General features: G+C 45.1%; 1 pseudogene; it reads right to left on the bottom strand.

The window, feature by feature from the left end:
• Positions 1-2,370, bottom strand: part of LOC116896219 — a 59,295-nt pseudogene extending 56,925 nt beyond the window's left edge.
• Between the last annotated feature and the right edge of the window lie 4,139 nt (positions 2,371-6,509).

The following is a 6,509-nucleotide window of genomic DNA, read 5'->3' as shown; positions in this document are numbered from 1 at the left end:
ATTGGGAAAAAGGTCTTTACCAATCCTACAACAGATAGAGGCCTTATATCCAAAATATACAAAGAACTCAAGAAGTTAGACAGAGAAACAAATAAACCCTATTAAAAAATGGGGTTCAGAGCTAAACAAAGAATTCGCCGAGGAATGCGAGATGGTTGAGAAACACCTAAAGAAATGATCAACATCTTTAGTCATCAGGGAAATGCAAATCAAAACAACCCTGAGATTTCACCTCACACCAGTGAGAATGGTTAAGATCAAAAACTCAGGTGACAGCAAATGCTGGCGAGGATGCGGAGAAAGAAGAACACTCCTCCATTGTTGGTGGGGTTGCAGACTGGTACAACCATTCTGGAATCAGTCTGGAGGTTCCTCAGAAAATTGGACATTGAACTGCCTGAGGATCCAGCTATACCTCTCTTGGGCATATACCAAAAAGATGCCCCAACATATAAAAAAGACACGTGCTCCACTATGTTCATCGCAGCCTTATTTATAATAGCCAGAAGCTGGAAAGAACCCAGATGCCCTTCAACAGAGGAATGGATACAGAAAATGTGGTTCATCTACACAATGGAATATTACTCAGCTATCAAAAACAACGACTTTATGAAATTCGTAGGCAAATGGTTGGAACTGGAAAATATCATCCTGAGTGAGGTAACCCAATCACAGAAAGACATACATGGTATGCACTCACTGATAAGTGGCTATTAGCCCAAATGCTTGAATTACCCTAGATGCCTAGAACAAATGAAACTCAAGATGGATGATCAAAATGTGAATGCTTCACTCCTTCTTTAAAAGGGGAACAAGAATACCCTTGGCAGAGAAGAGAGAGGTAAAGATTAAAACAGAGACTGAAGGAACACCCATTCAGAGCCTGCCCCACATGTGGCCCATACATATACAGCCACCCAATTAGACAAGATGGATGAAGCAAAGAAGTGCAGACCGACAGGAGCCGAATGTAGATCGCTCCTGAGAGACACAGCCAGAATACAGCAAACACAGAGGCGAATGCCAGCAGCAAACCACTGAACTGAGAATAGGACCCCCGTTGAAGGAATCAGAGAAAGAACTGGAAGAGCTTGAAGGGGCTCGAGACCCCATATGTACAACAATGCCAAGCAACCAGACCTTCCAGGGACAAGCCACTACCTAAAAGACTATACATGGACTGACCCTGGACTCTGACCTCATAGGTAGCAATGAATATCCTAGTAAGAGCACCAGTGGAAGGGAAGCCCTGGGTCCCTGCTAAAGACTGAACCCCAGTGAACTAGACTGTTGGGGGGGAGGGCGGCAATGGGGGGAGGGTAGGAGGGAACACCCATAAGGAAGGGGAGGGGAGGGGATGTTGGCCGAAACCGGGAAAGGAATAACACTTTCAAATGTATATAAGAAATACTCAAGTTAATAAAAAAAAAAAAAAAAAAAAAGAATTCAGTTCCTTTTGTTCTGGACCTGTCTGCTCTGGCCCAGAGATATGTATTGAGTAAGAAACTGCACAATAGAGCCCCACCAGCCACATCTTCTCCCCTGTGTTGGAGAATATCTGAGTTAGGGATTTTATTTTATGTGAAGAGACACCATGACCAAGGCAACTCTTATAAAGAGAAAGATTTAATTGAGGCTGGCTTACAGTTTCAGAGGCTTAAAGGAAAGCATTTAATTAGAGCTGGCTTACAGTTTCAGATGTTCAGTCCATTGTGGAGGGAAGAATGGCAGTGTCCAGGCAGACATGGTGTTAGAGAAGGAACTGAGAGTCCTTCATCTTGATCCAAAGGCTGCAGAAGGAGATTGTGTGCCACACTGGGCATAGCCTGAGCATATAAGAAACTTCAAGGCCTGTCCCCACAGTGCACACTTTCTCCAACAAGGCCACACCTCCTCCAAAAGGCCACACTCCTATGGGTCAAGCATTCACACATGCGAGTCTATGGAGACCATCCCTATTCAAACCATGACATCCCTGGCCTGCATAGGCTCGTAGCCATAACATAATGCAAAACGCATCAATCCAACTTCAAAAGTCCCTCTAGTCTATCACAATCTCAACAACGTTTAAAAGTCCAGCGTTCAGTCTCTTAACTGTAATCCCCCATAAAATCAAGATATAAAAGCAGATCACATACTTCTAACATGTCCTGGCACAGAATATATTTTTACCATTCCAAAACAAGGGAAAAGAGGACAGCGAGGAAATACTGGACCAAAGCAAGACCAAGAACCCATCTGGGCCAACTCCGAACTTCACAACTCCATGTCTGCTGCCAAAATGTTCCACAAATCTCCAACCCCTTCTGCTTTGTTGACGGCAACACACTTCTTGTGCTGTTCTACTCCATTAGCAGCTTCCTTCTTCATCGCCGTTAGAGATGCCGCGACTCTGGCATCTTGGGATCTCTGAAGTAGTCCAGGCTCCACTTAACAGCTTCACGCCATGGCCTCTCTAGTCCTCCGTGCGGGGACACCCCTGACGTATGCCTGGCCTCAGCAACTTTCCTCAGCCCTGGAGGGAGATTCCATGTTCCCTCTCTTTCTAGGCTTCCATTTGTAAAATAAGATAATGCCGATTACCTCCTGGGGGAGAGGCAAAGACTTAAAGAAGTGGTAAGGAAGGTAAGAGTTAGCTTTAAGAAAGCGTTAGTTCTCCCCACAACCCCTATCTGTGGAGTAATATCTGGGAAAGACAGATGGACCCTTTTATGTTGATGAGAGAGCTAACGCTGAGTTACACAGTGTCCTAACCACTCATCCACCCGCTTCCCATCCCAGTCTGACACTAGGACTTGTGCAAGGCACCTTTTCTTCATAGATTTTAGACTAGTGAGTTACAATCCCAGTCCTTTACAGCTCCCATCACCTCTGCTCTCTCCTTTGGGGCTCCCCACCAGTATATCCCTGATGTGTTTGCTTCTCTGATTGACCATCACTAACTTCACTTCTGATGTCATTCGCTCAGGGTCTGTTCTGCAGCTCCTAGGCTTGGTGCTGTCCATGTGCACAGACAGCAGATGGATCATCTCGGGGACTCTGCCTTGCCCTGCTGAGTCTCCTGCTCTATCTGCCTGGTGCAATGAAGCTCTCTGAGTTCATGAACCTGACTTCTCTTCTTAGGTCTCTAGCTCCTGACAGAAGTTTTAGTTGTGTGAATCTGGGCAAGATACTTAAGCTCCACCCCTTACAAAGTCTAACAACAATAGGAAGGCAATATTCATTTAACATCAATCAGGTTGTTAAAGTAAGAAGATGCCAAGAAGCTTCAAATTGGTTTCTCTCTCTCTCTCTCTCTCTCTCTCTCTCTCTCTCTCTCTCTCTCTCTCTCTCTGTGTGTGTGTGTGTGTGTGTGTGTGTGCGTGTGTGTAAAAACAAAGAGGAAAAGAGAGAAAATATCCATACTACTCAAGCTTAAGCCAAAAAGAGATGTGAATACATAACCTGCTATAACCTGTCAGTTTCCTAGTTACCAGATCAGAAAGTTAGGCCGGTTTACATGATGCACACTTGGTCCCGCAGTAAGATGCTTTCTGTGGTGTTTGTTCCCCACTCTGCAAGTGTTCTTAGGCCATGTGGAGAGGAAAGAACCAGAAGTATCCTTTGTTTCTACTAAAAAAGTCTCTGTCATTCTACAAGTGCCCTGTAGGGGGCGGTGCTGCCTCCAGTTGGGAAGCTCTCAGCCTTCTGTAGTTTCATCAGAAAAGGACCCAAAGCCAGCCCCCAAACCAGATATCTTGTCTGGTGATTTTCGTTAATGTTTTATCTTCCAATGTTTTTTTTTTTTCTTTCTGCCATTTATTTTAATACACTATCAATTTTATTACATCAACCCTTTGCTAAAAGAAACCCACAGTTTGCACCTGAAGGTTACACGTGAATTTTCGAACCTGTAAGCCATTATCTTGTATGAGAACCATGGGGAAAAGTTTTCCCAATTATCTCATGGGCAGAAACCCAGGCGCTTCAGTGCTGTTGAAATCCAGAATTCGGAGTGAGAAGTCAGCACAGCCCGTTTCCTCCACCTGGACTGGTTTCCTGGGATTCTCTAGACCAGACAGGACGACTTAGTAATTTTAAGAACTTAGAAACGTCTGAGCTCTCCTTTCCTCAGCTGCATTTATGTGGGATTTTTGATGGAAATGAAAGGTGTGATGCGCGTGACCCCATCTCTACAACCGGGTTCAGCGATGAAAAACTTCTTGCAGATTCTCTAGGGCGGAGTGCAGAAGGTGCAGGACCTTGCAGGGGAGGACTCTGTGAGATAGAAGTGCGTTTTAAACTTTCTGCTTCTACAGTATTGGTTAGCGTGTTTTCCAGTGAAAGATTTCGCGGCCTGCTGGGAGAAGCTCATTCCCAGCGGGCAATTCTCATTCAGCCATTGACGAACTATCTTTAGACACTACCGGGGAGTTTTTGCTCTTTTCTTTTTAATAAACTGCTCCCTTTGGAGTAAAGGTCTCACTCTTTAGTCCAGACTGGCCATGAAGTTGTGATCATCCTGTCTCAGCAGGCAGTTTCATCGTGATCAACTTAACCCTTTGCCTTTTTATAATTGCATTCTATGTATGGAGTCTTTACTGAAAATACAGTTTCCTTAAACCTCATTCTAGCTCCCTTGTGCCCAGTGAACCATGGAGGAGGGGCGGAAGTTTTGTGTTTGTTCTGTCATACAGTACCCCTTCCTTCCTTTCTTCTGATAGCTGCCATTGCGGGGACACATGGCGCAGATGCCAGGCATCTGGGTCTTGAATCACCTCAGGGAAAGACTTCTTGTTGACCATTTGATTGGATTATGGAGTGACCAAGAAGTAAATCTCTAATCTCAATGGCTTAGCAATAAGGCTGGTCTGCTACAGGCGCACTGGTTAGCCTAACACAACGGCTAACTCCAGGCAGGCTGTGAGCAAGGCAGATGAGCACACCTCTCCTCTAGCCCCCTGCTCCTACCCACCTGCTCCTGAACGAACCCTCCCAACCTGCAGACAGCCTTTTGAGCTTCTTTCTCAAATGTAGTTAGAGTCTGGAGTCTAAGTCTTCTGCTAGTGCCATTCTTAAAAGGCAAACTACACAGTGATATAGATATTTTTTTCTGGAACTTATCCCATGTGAGAAGGTCATCTTGAAGATGAAGAAGGTACGGCTGAGTGGAGGAGAGTAGGGATGATGGGACCTGTGTTTTGGAGCTGTTGTTGAGATTAAATGACATCGTTGATACAAAGCAGCCAGTACATAGAAAGTGCTCAATCAACATCAGTCCCAGAATTATTTCTCCCAGAAGTAAGTATGTATGTATGTATGTATGCATCATCTATCTATAGATTTATAACACATCATTATATATTATATTATACATGCTACAGAATATATTATATGTAATATTACACTATGTATATATATGATATATGACATGATATATCTGATATCTGATTATATATGACATGTATGATATATCATATATTATATTTTATATAACACATAATTTATATTGTACTGTAACATATATAATTTTTCAAAAGAATCACAGAATGTGAAGGATGGTGGCTCAGGGACTGGAGGAAGTCAAATGGTCACTTGCTGGTCTCTCCAGGTTGGGTTGCAGCTGAGATGAAATGTCACCTTTCTGAGCTTCCAGAGTGCAGGAAGGAAGCCTCGTTTTCCAGTCCTGCTCTTCTTCCTGGGTCCGGTTTCTCAGAGTGGCAGCGTGGGCCTGCATGGCCCCCAGCAATCCCTTAGCTCTGCCAGGATGGAATTCCAAGTTAACATGAGAAGCGTGAACTGCGTGGAGAGAGAGACTGCAAGGCGGGCAGGGAGCAGCCTGGACTGGAGGCTCGGCTGTATCAGGTGACCTGTCCCAAAGGATGGAAGCTACATGTCAAGGTCATCTGGGAAAGATTTACAGCCCCAGGCCCATAAATAACCCCTGGATGGTGGAGCCTTCAGACACCCATGACATTGGACCCTAGATAGGAGCGAAGACCACTCTGTTTAGAAGTCGCTGTTAGCATGCATGCTGGCACCTGCTTTCTTTCTTTTCTATTACCCCTCCCTAACTTCCTCCTCTCCCTGTTTCTCTCCCTTCTCTTTCCCTCTTTCCTCCTCTTCTCCCATCTTCTTCCTCCTTTGCTCCTCTCTCCTCCCTCTCTTCCTTCTCTCCCCTTCTCATTTCTCCTTTCTTCTCCCCTTCTTTCACACATCTTCCTTCTTTTCCTCCCTTTCTCTTCCCCTCCTCCCTCCCTCCCTCCCTCCCTCCCTCCCTCTCCCTCTCTCCTCCTCCCTCTCTCCCTCCCTCCTGTTTGTCTCTCCCAGTTTCACCCCCACCAACCCTTTCCATTTTTTTCTCTTTCTGTTTGTTTTTGCTGCCGCCAGCTCATTGCCCTTTTGGCTTTTAAGCACTTTGTGTCTTTCACGTCTTTCCCACAGTGCGTGTGTTGTAGCCTAACTTCCTGGTGTATTTATGCATGCTTTCCGGTTTTAATTAAATGGACAGCAGCCGTACCAGGGGCTGG

Source organism: Rattus rattus, chromosome 1, assembly GCF_011064425.1.
Source record: "Rattus rattus isolate New Zealand chromosome 1, Rrattus_CSIRO_v1, whole genome shotgun sequence".
NCBI classification, from domain to species: domain Eukaryota; kingdom Metazoa; phylum Chordata; class Mammalia; order Rodentia; family Muridae; genus Rattus; species Rattus rattus.
This window is presented reverse-complemented; position numbering and strand designations above follow the sequence as displayed.